We start from the raw sequence: 14,265 nt of genomic DNA, 5'->3' as shown, positions 1-14,265 counted from the left end.
ATCAAGATCAATTATTTGTTTTCTATTAAAATACCTCTTCAAAAAAGACATAAGGTCTTGATTTGAAGATTCCCCCAAATGACACTTTGTTGTGGCAATTTATCCCTCCCCACCAGTACTGCTAAAGATGTGCGCCTTAACTGCTATCTGAATGGAACTACTTTCAGCCCTTGACCATGGTTATTCTTTCTTTCCTCCTAATGATATAGTCCTTTAGTACCAAGCATTTCTCCACTACTTCTGATCAAATCATATCCCATCATTTTGATCAGCTAAAGGGATTGTTTTTACTAAATCCCTCACTTTTTGTCCTAGTTAGAACAGCTGGGACCAGTTCATCACTGTATGGGTGTAACCCAAAACTGTGTATTCTATAGCCTTCCACGCCATTTCCCAGAAACTGTTATCAGTAGACCATTTACACCCTCTGCCCAGAGCAGGCCTGACTCCTCAGGCTATAAACTGGGTGTTAAGAGGCCTGCCAGATAGGAGGGTGCCCCCTGTCCTCACACCCTTTGTGGAACTCCCCGCCCTGAGGGAGGTACTGGGCATTCCTGTCTGAAACGGAAGATATATATAATCTTGGAGTCTTGGAACCTTTTTAACCACTCGTGGGATCCAGAGAAAGGACTGTGACCACCACTCTCGACCAGACTGCAATCACCACTTTTCAACCAGACTGCAACCATCACTCTCGACTGGACTGCAATCACCACTCTTGACCGGACTGCACCAGCACTCTCACCAACAGGTTTTTTCCCTCTCCTTTTGCTTTGGACTCAGGGGGCCCAATAAACACCACTCTGTTCATGCCCCAGGGTGCTGGGTTATACATTTGGGTTTTGTGGGTTAAAACCAATTGTTTGTTTGTATAATCGCATTTATTGTATTATTTTATTAAATTGTTATTCTGATTTATAATCTCTCTTTTGAGTTGGGTTCATTTCCCCTGCCGGTTTACCCTTAAACCAGCACACTTTTGTTCTCTGTTAATTTTTAATTATTTTTTCTATACTTTTTCCATTGTTAAGCATCCTTTTTAAATTTTTTTTCATTAAAAAATGAAGGTCACAGGAACTCTAGAAGTATCTACACCTATTTGCCAAGGCCACATGAAAATGTTAGATGACTTTCCTGTTCCCAGTTTCTTTTTCTTACAGAGTTGTTCCTCAGCCTTTCCTTTGTTCTGGAAGTTTACTGAGAGCTGTTTGTGTCATGTGCTCTATTTCAGTTGCATTTTTTCCAGGTGATGGACTTCCCCTGCTCTCACCCTTGAGCTCTTTTTTTCTTCTTAGGTGGGACTAATTAGCTGTATTCAAAACAGTTCATTTGAACAAGCTTAGCTACAACTGATTCAGATCAGTTTATATGCCTGTCTCCATGATGTCTTGGTCACCTAGAACCTTCCACAGCTGCAGTTCATTATTTACCAGTTAGTGATTCCCAGAACTGAAAATGCTGAACAACACTGGCCCAGTATTGATCCTTATGGTAACCTCCCAACATTAGGACACAACTGTCCAACAGCAACTCAGCATTCACCATTGACCACTGATGACTGTGATTTTGAGAGCTATCATGTGACCAATTTTTAAGTCATCTAACATGTTCCTGATTGGTGTTCCATAACATTGACTCTATAATCAGAATATTGTGCACCACTAATTCAAAAGTCTTTGAAAAGTCCATTATATTTACAGAATATCCCATCACTCAAATCTCAAAACTGAGTAGTGAAATAATACTTCCTCCCTCTAAGTTTAAAAGATGCTTATTTTCTGCTATTCCATTAGCAATGAATGAACCTCCTCATCAAGTAGAAGGATACTATTCCACTTATTTCCAAATGCAGGGACAGAAACATTTATTGAACACTTTTGTCTTTCTTGCATCCTGAATACTACTGCCACTTCCCATCTACTGTGTTTTGTTGCCATCTTATTGGAAGAAACCTTCCAAACATTTTAGATCATCCAATATCTATTTGTCCTGTATCCTAACATGTTTGCCTATTATGACAAATGTAAGTTAGTACCATTTTTCATCCTTCTCTTGCATCAAACTATGATTTCTGTCCATGGTTTTTTTCCAGAGAATTCCAAATTCTCATTCATATGTTTATTTCTGGATGTGGTTAGGATTTTACCAATTTTTTCCTCTTTAAATTACCATGTCGTGTGCATGTATACATCATTATCATTGATCATTGTCAATGTGAGAGTTAGTGGCTTGATAAACCAAATATCTTCGTGTTCCCTCTTAGTAATCTTGTTACCTGATTGACTGAATATTGGAAAAATTGGTATGACAAGAGACTCTTAAATATAGAGCATGTAGTTAAAATGACAGTCCCACAGAAGACAGTCATTGAGGATGTATGAAAGGAAAAAGAGCACGAACAGGGCAAGGAACACAGAGGAGGCAACAGAACTGAGGGCCATTGTGGTTCTTGCTAACTGCTGTGAAGAGGGAACTTTGAAGGTCTATAGGTTCTCTCACAGATGCTGCTCTTTCCTTTGTAAATGGCTATCTCCACACAATTTCCATAGGAAAGTGATGTTTTCTTCATTACTTGGTTTCAAGCTGAGCTTTTCAACCTTTTCTGAGGTCTGACTTTGTTGTGTCTTTTTCTGAAAATCTCATTCATATAAATTATCTTGAATAAGACTATAAACATAAATGAGCTCTTCCACTTATTGAAGCTTTCATTCCTGCTAGAACCCTTTGTGTGGTTAAGCCCTTGTCAGAGATACAGTCCCCTGCCCCAAGCTTGTAATTCCTCTGTGAATGTGGCAATCAGTACTTTTCCTTAAATTATTAATAAACCTAATGTCTCATTTGATATCACGTTCTAGGTCTCTTCACAGTCATCTCTGTTAGTATACTAAAGAGATAAAGCAAGAACAAACCTGCTACCTTATCTCTTTGTGAAGTACAAATCACTTTAATAATATTTTTTCACAGTAACATGTCAATTAAGCATGTAATGTGTCAACTAAACACGGAGGACATGCCATCTTCAAGTCAAAATGTTTTTCCTCCTAATCAAATGCTTTAAAATCAGCTGAGAAAACACACGATTGGCACTAGTCTCACATCTCTTGATCTCATGCCCCTTCTAGGTCTGACCAGTGTGGGTTTGACAGCTGTTTGTAATTCCCACTTATCTTTGGCCTTCACCAGCCTTTCTTTTGTATATGACAACCAATGGAACGCTTGTGCAGTCCTCCTAGCTAACTTCCTGAGACACTAGAATGTGGAATGTTCCTACCTAATAATCTCATTTCATCATATATAATATAACTATGCTTTGGACAGAGGCTACCCTATATTCAGTGTAATCAAATCGGGTCACTGATCCTTGGACAACCACTGGTAGTTCCATCAGAAAGGAATTAATTTTTATGTTATAAAATAGTCTAGTAGGTCTATATATTTGAATTATAGTTCGAAAGGAAAGTATTTGGAAATATTTCTAATAAGCATCTTTTGATTACAATGAGACCAAGAGTTTTTCTCTGACCAACTTTTTTGATTCCATTTTGAAATGCTGAAGAATGGATAATCCATCAGTACTGTCTACACAGTTCAAGAACTATTGTCAGGACACATAAATAATGTCTGAAATCTGAAGGCCTGACACAATGCACATTTATGTCAATAACGGTGCATTTTTCTACAGAAGTCATGGACTTTGCATCAGATTTCATCACAAAGGAAATGATAAAATGCTTGAGAACTCCACTCCTGTTCTGTTAAATTAAATGAAATTGTTATAGATCAAAGGAAAGCCCAAATAGTTAGTATGGAGAAACAACAGGATTGTGCATTCTTAAAGAAAATGGAAAATAGTAATCATATTCAGAAGAAAAATGCAATAAAGAAAACAATTTGACGTAATATTCTGTTGGCAAAAAAGATATCTCATTTTCAATTTAATATTAAAAAATTGCTCACATTAATTCTCTTCAGTTTTCCAATATACATGTATGAGCTGCAGATTGAGCTGTGCAATTCATCATAAGCGTTATTTGCCAATATAATGTCCAGACTACTGACTCTGACAAGAGGGAACAACTTACTTGATACTTTACATCCTTCATATTCTCAGTTCCTTACTCTCTATGTATGTTACAGTGTGCTAGTGTAATTTGGTTAATTTAAACATAAATAAAAATTAAAAACTATGTGAAACTGTTGATACTGCCTGTCAATGTCTTTTAGAAATAGCAGTGGAAAGAGTGTCTGAAGTCCAATGTGAGGGAATAGCGTAGACTAGGAGGAATGCAAATATGTCTCACACTTTGGCTGAACGTCAGTCCATGACATATGTACACTATTTGTTTTTCGTCAGTTAATTTCACTTCTTTGCTCAAGTAGTTTATTTCTTAGTATCATGCAGATAGATAGGTTAGAAAAATGGAAATATTGCTTTGAAACAAATTATGCAAACATGTCAGGAATGGTTCAGGTAGACCTCTGCCCAAATGGAAGAACATGGACAAAATTATCTCTCATCAAACTACAGCTGTCCAGGATGTCTTTTGTCTTCAATTTTTCAGGTAGGCTTCATATTTCATAACTGAGCTCAAGTTCTGACTCTGCTGTCTGTGTATTTGTAGATTTTTGGGAAAAAACTTGAATAGAACACACATATTAAGAGTCCAATCTTCAGAGTGCCAAAATCCCGTTTCACTAGGACTCCTGCATTTTGCCACAATACTAACTCATATTATCTTTCAAAATAGTAATTGGAGAGTCAACATAGAACACTGAAAGAAAAAACTTGTTTTCTTTTGGAGTTTCACTCTGTATTTACTCTTTCACAGCCTGGCTGCATCATAGGTGCCTTTGCTGTGTCTCCTTCAGGTTAACAAGATCCCATACATTGATGGAAATTTGGCTGTGATACTGTAGATAAATGAAAGCAATTTTTTTTAAGTATTTAAAGTAGGGAAGATATTCAGTGTTACAATTTTGACATAGAATAATGTGCATTGAGATTTCAGCCTTCACAGAATACAAAATAAGTGCAGGATTGGTTTGGGGGCTTTTTTTCCATCCTAGTGCAGTCTTTGTTTGGCAGAACCGTGGCAGAAACAGGTAATATTGTACCAACCCAAATATTGGCCTGTTGCAGTAAATACCACAAATACAGCACTTAATTTGCTTACAAAAAATCTGTTCAGTCAAGAAGGAAGATGTGTTCTATACATAGGTGAAAAAAGCAGTTTCATAGGGTAGCAGGCTGCTATAGACACAGAGAAATAACACAGGCTCCACTTCCTATTTTCACCTGTGCCTCTGTGGATGCCAGGATGGCTGCAGCTGCCCACTGAGAAGCAGCAGCCAAATATATGATCTGATCCATCCACCTGCTTCTCTCAACCAGGTCCAGGTTTTCCTTTCTTGCAGGAACAGTGACTGTTCCTACCCCTCACTTCTGGATCAATAAAACTAATTTTCTGCCGATTCTGTTGAGGAGCCCTGAGCTGACTCTGCCACCAGCTTAGCTCTTACCACTTCAAACTCTTATGAATAAATAGAAGGGCATACAACCCAGCTTACGGCCTGAATAGCGATTTTCCTCATTTATTCTTTTTCTAGAAATAAATACCAAAGGGATTTCTTTTCTGTCCCTGTTTGTACCATATGCCAGGTTCTCATACACAAAGCAATTCATTGGAAATAGAACTCATCTCTTTTTTAAGTACTTTTATTTTTTACATTAATTGGAAGTCAATCAGAATATGTGGGAGTGTCCCACATTTCCCAAATAGCCCCAAAAAAGGTACAGTAAGCAGGAGCTATGCTAGTACTCTTTTCCAAAAGGTTGCCATTACAAAAGAACAGTTCTCTCTGCTAACTCTGCTTTTTTGTTTTCTTTTTAACCAGGTTGTTTCTGAGGTCATCTTAGGCAGCCAACACTATGTGAAAGAAGAATGAGAAGCTCAAAATCATCATAATAATACCAAAATAGGACAATTTTCACATTATGTAACTAAGTGGGAAAGGCAGGAAATGAAGATAGCATTGGATGAAACTAATGTAGTTGCAGCCCACTGTAGTCAGAGTAATTTTTCTTTCCTCATCTTGTGTATGATCTAAAAAGGAGAGGATGTTTTATTTTTTTTTAATGGATCCAGCTGCAAGCAATTGTGAAGGAACTGAGTAGTATCAGCAATGATGGTCTAAGAAAGAAGTAGATGTTGTTTGTTTGTTTGTTTCTGGGAGGAAATGAAATAAATAAGCATTTCAGAATTTAAGACAATCAGACTCCACAAACACAGCATTTGATAGGTCACTACAACCCAAAGGACCAGTTCTCCATGAGACAACTGAAGGGTGGTATACAGAAAGATTAACTTAAGCCTCAGAATAACCAATCACCTCCAGCATCCCCCAAGTCAGTGGGGAAAGACACCTTTCAGAGATTGATTCAGAACAGGGGTTTTATCTGTCTGCTGGGATTCACATCCTTGGGTATCCTGTGTCTCTCCACTTTGGGCATTTCCTCCACTAGGTTATCCCTGGTGACTATCACTCCTTCACCTTCAACTGCTGCAGAAATTAATCCTCGTGATTCTCACCTAAACCTTCCAGTTTATTAACTAACTTTGATAAAAGAACTAATAATAAAATTAGGAACTAAAACGACAGCCACCAAGACCTGAATTTAGGAACAAAAGCAGATCCTGGTCAAACCTGCAAGCCTGTAAAGGGCTGAAATATAATGCTTGTTTAACAGAGATCCTTGGCTGTTCAGGTAACTGGTCTCTGGTATCTCATTTTCTCATACTGAAGTCTCCTTGTGATCCACAAACCAGTCAGTTATCTCCTACCTTGCCTGCAGTGTGTGAGCAGGTGCACCCAGCCCTTCACATCTTGACACAGAAGGACAGAGGGAAGCAATAGGGGGAAGGGGAGGAGTTAATAAATTTTTTCCAGTAGCTGTAGAACATCACTCCTTTTACCCCTCCAACTGAAATGATTTCAAACTCCACGGAGTGATTTACTGCATTAACCCATCCTTGAGGACTAGAGTAATCATGTTGTTCTTTAGTGACATGGAATCGTCTCCTTCACTCCATCATCTTGTAATACAGGACTACCTAAAGCCATAAACGCTAGAAAGCATCTAAAGCTGTGAAAAAAGTCAATGGTGCAGCACTAAGTGTCTAACTCTCAGTTACATAATTAAATATTTCTTTTCCTCCCTCAACACACCAGTCACCTCTGAACATTTCTTGTTTATCCCTTGACCTGCTTATTGCAAGGCAATGATGTGACTTTCACAAGAAGTAATCCCACCAATGGCAACAGGATCATTCAAATACTAGTATACTCTGCAGAGATGGGCTTCTTGACTTGGCCAAATTCCCACATGATAGAGCTGTCACATACTGTAGAGTCACGACTTATTTTCTAAAGTGCAAAAGGAGACAGAGATTGGGAGAGAAAGGAATTATGATGGCAGACTAATTTCCTATGAAAGAAGACAAATTATAAAGGGTAATGTTTCTCAGACCTTTGCAAATGCTCTGCTTTGTAGTAGTCCGAGTGTAAACTGATATGAGGAAATACAAACTATTACAGAAAGTGGTGCTGTTTGGCCTGCCTGTTCAACGAGCTCACTTTTGTTTTTCTTCTTTGTTTAAGGGGAGAAATTTCATTGTTTGCCTTGGAGATTATCCTTTTTACTCTAAAATTTGAAAATTATGAATGTTATCAAAAACGCTTGTCTGAGTTTTGTAAATATTAGACTGTTTGTCCTCAGAGTATTTGTGACTTCTCCAAGCTATTCTGTACATATGAACACTTCTTAGAAGGAAGTATAGAAATATTCTGTTGATTCTCAGCACTGCTGATAGTTTAAATGTACACTCATTGGTAGAGGTATCATATCGCTTTGCCCATTTTAATAATAATTCAGCTAAACAAATAAGCCATGTATCAATTGTGTATGACCACACCGAAACTAAATGTGGAGAAAAACCAAAGTTATTCAATTGCAATATGTTATGGGTAACACTAGCTTTTATAAACATGTTCTACCCATCAGAAAAATCAACTTTTCTCCAAAGGATACTTTATTGATAACAGTGCATTGTCAATAGGTAGTTCTGCTGTGTTGCTGAGATAAACAGCATGAATTTTGTTGTACCAAATTTTGTACCCAAAGAAGACAAATAGAATAAAAGACCAGAGAATTTGCAGATGATTTATTCTTTGTATTGCAGGTCTGTGTGTGAATTGTCAATTACTGGAATGTTGTTTTGTTTTTCTTTCATTGACTACCTGTTGAAAATATTCTGATGTTTTAAAAATCATTCTTAGTTTGATATTTGCTCAAGATTACTTCACTGCAAGTGAACTAAGGTAGAAAGAATTTTGTTAGATTGTGGCTCATTTTTCATGTTTATGTACACTAACACATTGATCCTGAGCTTACTTATGATTTATAGTATAGAGTTTTATTATTAGAAATGCATATTTCACTTTTTTTTTTTTTTTTTTGAATTACCTGAACCTTAAAATCTTTCATTTGGACAAACATTCCTGCCAATAAATCATTCACTAGAATGATCAGATAAAGCGTACATGAAATATGCATTAACATAATTGAAATGAGTTTATTTAAGAGCTGGAATGAATATTTATAGACAGCTTTCTGAAGCATTCATCCAGCACTACTGAAAATGGCATAATTATTGAATAAAAAGAAATGACACCTGGTAAGTGTAGGGCTGAGGGCACACTCGAAGAAAACTATACAATGTATTACTGGGATGGCAAAACTTTTCATGGAAAAAAAACCCCACCAAACAATTAATTCATTTCATATCCCATACTGACAATGTTCCTACTTGTCTGGGCAGACACAAACTTGTGTTGTTAAAAGGGGAGTTAAAATCAGAAGGAAAAATGCATGGTGGAGTCATCATATATGCCAGTAATTCAAAATGGGGAGATTGAAGATTGTTTGATAGAATTGTGAATTACCAGGGTGTGTTTCAAAGCAGATTTGTTCAGTCACTGATTCTTTATACTCTACAGCAACACTGATTTCACATTCAACTTGTTCACTCTTGTTTCTGGGGGTTGGGGGGAGAAGTCTGTTTTATGTATTTATACTATTTATATATTACCACCCTGGATTTGTCGTATTCTTCACTTAAGAAAACTCAAGCTGGCTATTCTGTGAGGCTTCAAAGCCTTTAACCGACATTACCTAGTTAAATTACACAACACTTCTCTGAGGCAGAAAATTAAGTTTTTAAATTCCCAGTTGTTGAATAAGGAAACTTAGGGACAAAGGTTAAGTGATTTACTGAGGCCACAGGAAACAGTACAAGCAGTGGAATAAGAACTTGTTCCAACCCATTCCTGTCGCTGGTAACATACTGGGGCATAGGACAATTATAAAATTTCACACAGTTTATCCAGAGTCTAGCTTTTTACTTCTTCCCATTTCTACCCAGAGGAAAACATTTTCAGTGAAGCATTATTCCATGTAAAGTACTGGTATTTCTATTTCCATCATCTTTTTCCTTCAAATAAACTGATTTTTTACTCTTTTGCCTAAAAGATTACACTGTCTTATAGACAAGCTAGTCTTCCTCTCAGGAGTAAAAAGTGCCTGTGGGTACTGAAAACATGACCAATACCAAAGCTTCCAAGAGCCACACTAACACGAACCACAAAAGATGGCTCCACATCTCTGTTGGAGACTTTGGAATTATGTAGATCAAACTGTAAGTCAAACTAAATGGCTTTTTTCAAATATAATTTTTTTTATTGATTTGTTGAGTTTTTTGGGTTTTGTTCCTGTATTGAAAATTCCCCTTGAAGCTTTCTTGAATGAAAAAAGGTGAAGGATGTTTTAGCAGCCTTTTCCATAAAGCAACCTGAGATTTTAAGTGAGTGGGACAAACTACACGAACTTTTTAGGGCACTTCTATTATGTTCAGTAACAACTACTTTAATTTTTCTGCATTCAGGTAGCCTAGTTTGTTTGTCTAGGGCACATCAAGAAAAAGCAGTTGTCAAGAAGTTAATTGTCCTATAGTCTTTATATAAACTTGCTCTAACAGGCCAAGTTTACTTGAAAAATTTCCCTCCCCTTTCTGCAAGCATCTTTAAAATACATAGCTTGTGTAAGCAGTGTGCTTTGTCAGACAGTTAAGGCTGCCTAGAAACAGTCTTTCCTGAGCAGGAGCTGCAGACAGACTGTAAGTCCTTAATTGGATGCAATCTGCACCAAGACACTTGCATTCAGTGAGGCCGTGCTACATACTGAAGCACAGCAAACATAGGGCTATAGTGAGAGGAGCTTGCAACAGACATCCTGGGAATCCCTAGAACCTCATTTGGGCATGCACACATTTCAGTAGTAGTCAGGATTGCCCTCATGCAGGCAGAGACTTGTTGGAGCCTGACTGGTCTAAGAATCTCTCATAGGCTACATAGTCCCTCAGTTGCTTCTCCCGTAGCTTCCAAGAGGTACTGAGAGCCACTCACAGCATGTCTTAAATTTGTACTGGATATATCTGAATCTATCAACAGCAAAATGGAAAAAAATGCCCTGTCTTCACATAAAATTCCTTTTTATTTCAGTTAAGTTGAAAAGTTAATTTCTTGAATACGTTTTCACAGCAATAAGACAAATGGGACATAATGCTTTCAGTCCTTGATGGAGCTTCCCTGACATGATTCACAACAACATATTTTAAATAATGTAGATTCCTTTTAAAAATTAATTCATTTAGATCATACCACCAAACAAAAGCTTCAGCTTCAGCTGAAGCTAACATGAAGCACTTGCTAACGAATGTGCTGGCTAAATCCAAAGATTTAGGTTAGTTTTAAAACTAGTTGGAACAACTTGCAGCATGTGTCAGAAAAATGCAGCAGGCTTCCATCTGTACTTTGCTTCGATCTGATACTATTAAATGGACCTTCATGACCTCCCTGACCTTTCCAGAACTCTCACTGGTTTTTGAGATTGACAGTAATGCCAAGGAGAAGCTTATGAAACAGGGCAAATCTGCTAAGGCACGTAAAACCCTTTTTCAATAGTGCCTGAAGCATCTAGGCACAGATCTTGGAAGGGATCTTAGCAGTAATAAATTTTCTAAAGACCGGAGCCTCAACGCCTAAGTTGTCCAGTCTTTGACATAACCTACCCTGCCAGGGGTCTTAAGAGTCTAAATGATAAACAGCCTTAAAGTGCTTTGAGATACACAGACTTTGCCATACAAGTTTAAACAAGTACATCCTCGACAAATCCCAAAAGCATGCCAAAATCCTGACTCAGGACTCTACTGAGTAGAGTTTATAACTCACAGAAAATGGACAGTGATTGCAGTAGTAAGGCTGTGTTTTGTTTTGTTGGATTGTGGGTTTTTTTGTTTTGTTTTGCTCCTTATAATACATTGGATGATGTCCTTCCATTGAGCTGCTATGTGCCTTTATAGGCAAAAAGCCAGTCTAACTCAGTACTGGGGAATCATTAATCCCAGGTCACCATGGAGATAGTGTGGTCAGTCTGGAGTAGTGACTGTCCTGTAGTTGAAGTTTTCTAATAAAAGCCTTATATGGTTTTGACCTGCCTTGAATGCATCTCAAGGGCAGGGTTACTATGCTTTAATTAAACATTTCACTTATGAATGCCTCTGCTGTTACCTAAGTTGTTGATAAGTTGTTGAGGAGTGAACCCGGGGGAGTGTAGTGAGAAAAGAACAACACAAGGATGTGGAAATAATGGTGAGAGATAGAAAGAGTATTAAAACAGAACAGAGAAATTGAATGGCACGAGACAAAGAGGGATCAAACATGCCTTGCAAGGGGCAAGTCACACAAGGCATGAGAGGGAGGTTATTTTTGGAAAATATATTGAACCCACCTCCATTACTATTCACAAGCTGATTCAGCAGTACCTGTCATTCAGATCATGTCTCAACAGCAAAGGAATTGTTGTGAGAAGCAAATCATAAAACTAACAGGTGCAGAGAACATGCTGCTGCTATGTTTGAAAAAAAAAATAAATTACGGGTCTCACATTTAACGTCAACTACAAAAAGTTGAAGAAACTGTTATAAGAATAAAAGTGAGCAAGCAAGCACCTATCCCTACACTGTTTTGGTGGTGTTTTTTGGTATTTTTCTCAGCACACTTTCCATGCAGGATCTCTGTGTGTGTGTGTGTGTGTTTGCATGTATGCCTTTTGTTTTCTTTTAATCTACTTCACCAAATTTCTCACTAGTTTCTCTAATGAAAGACAGGATCTACTTTCTTTCTCTTATTATTTTAAATTATATTCTGTGAGCTGCCTAGGGACTTCCTGGCCACAACTGTCTCATTTACTTTATTATTACTATTATAGTTATTATTATTAATTAATTAATTAATTAATTAAACTGCGAATGCTGGGACTGGAAATGCAGAATGCCTCAGCCCACATGACTGGGGCAGCAGAGCGTGTCTGCGTGTGAGGGAGCACAGCTGATTTCACCAACTAGCACATCAGCCTTTTCTACAGCAAAGTGGTACAGATTTCATGTGAGCTGTGCCTCTCCAGCAGCAATAACAACAGTTGCCAGGTGCCAAAATATTGCTGCCCCAAAACTCCTTGCCCTTTCGCCACAGCAAGCACCCACACACCCGCACACCCCTTGGGCAGCAGGCAGAGGTCTCTCAGCTGAGCCCGCCAGCCAAATCCAGAGGTAACACGGTGAGAGGAATCCTCACACGAGCTGCAGTTAGCCAACTGCCATATGCCCTGACAAAGCTACTGACAGCAGTGGCGAGCCCAGGGAGGGCTTTTATCATTAGCCCCTCACCCAGCAGTGGAGGAAACTCATTTAGCCCCATGCTGGACTTTCATTAGGAGCGACTTGCATCAGATGGTCGCAGCGTTCTGACACTGGTGTCGCCTGGTCCGTTGCTTGAGACGTGGCCATATCTCACCCCAGCAGGGATCCCCAGATTGGAGCGGCTCTTTGTCGACAGATGCCAAGACAGCAGCAGTAGTAGTGACAAAGGCAGCTTGGTTTGGTGTTATCTTTTATGCTGGCATGTTGCAGCCCCGAACTTTTCAGAGGCGGCTTTTTACAAACCACTTATTCCTGTTGCAGACAGAAAGGTAGGGAGTTTATATAGATGGGGAGAAATAAACTAAACTAAAATATGATTGAAATTACCACTTGAAGCTGAAGCAAGCAGCAAAGAAGCTGTCACTGACAATCATTATTTCTAATCTTGGGACTATAATAAAAAATCAATGAAGCAAGAGATGTCAATATTCTAGTAACAAAGATGTGATACCAGTACTCTTTTCTCCCAACATCCTACCTACTTATGTTAAAAATATAAAAAAGTGAAAGCACAGGTGTCACAACAGAAGCACTTTTCTCTTTCCAGAAATATCCTACCATTTCGGGACAACTGCTTGTATTGCTTGCAAGAGAGGATTTTCAAGGAGAAGTGAACCAAAACAGTATTTTTTGACACTGAGTTGTGAATTCTTTGACATCCATAGTGACTCTTGTCAAATGTGAAAAATACCCAAAAAACCAAAATACACGTTGACTGTTTCACTGCCTTTCTGCCTCCTTTCTAAACATGGATATTCGGTGTTTAAATCCCTCATGCTTCTTGCAGTTGACTATGTCACCATGCAAACATTTTATAAATTGATATAGGCTAATGAAGAAACTCCTAAATAAATCTCTTAATTTTATCAGCATGTTTTAATGAACTTCTATGTTTAATAAAAAACAAACAAACCCAAAGTAGAAAATGAGCTTTTTAAAATCTGTAATATCCCCCCTTGCTTTTCCCATCACCACGATAGAAGGCTGTCCCACACTGTTTAATGGGTTTGACTTTGGGGAAGGCAAAATATCAGTAGCTCCTTTTTATAGTCAGGGAATAAAACAGAGAGATGGGATCCTGGCTTCTTGAGTGGAAAATACGGCCCTGACTTGCATGCACAGGGCAGAGATAGCCTGTGTGAAAATTAGGTACTGCGGGGCATGGAACAGGGCAGTTGGGAAGCTGAGATGGGAGCTCCGGGGACAGGGCACAAGCCTCACGTTAACTTGACCTGGTGTTTAACTCTTTCCTGCTTCAGATGGTGACCAGAAGCTTAGCAGCTTCTCCTGGACTGCAGCTTTCCATCACCAAAAGGGAATGCTTCACTTTTCCATTGAACCAGTTTCATGCCAGCATAGCCCACTGCAACCATCGTGTGAACCAGGGGAT

General features: G+C 38.4%; 1 long non-coding RNA gene across 1 annotated transcript in view; it reads left to right on the top strand.

The window, feature by feature from the left end:
• LOC135418592 (uncharacterized) overlaps nucleotides 1-8,645 on the top strand; it is a 41,612-nt gene extending 32,967 nt beyond the window's left edge. The window contains exon 3 of the long non-coding RNA XR_010432561.1: nucleotides 5,896-8,645. This is a non-coding gene — a long non-coding RNA (uncharacterized LOC135418592). The remainder of the gene's footprint in view (nucleotides 1-5,895) is intronic.
• The last annotated feature ends 5,620 nt before the right edge of the window (nucleotides 8,646-14,265 follow it).

The sequence above is a fragment of the Pseudopipra pipra genome, chromosome 1, assembly GCF_036250125.1.
Source record: "Pseudopipra pipra isolate bDixPip1 chromosome 1, bDixPip1.hap1, whole genome shotgun sequence".
NCBI lineage: Eukaryota > Metazoa > Chordata > Aves > Passeriformes > Pipridae > Pseudopipra > Pseudopipra pipra.
The sequence above is the reverse complement of the archived record's forward strand: the minus strand, read 5'-3'. Positions and strand labels throughout refer to the sequence as shown.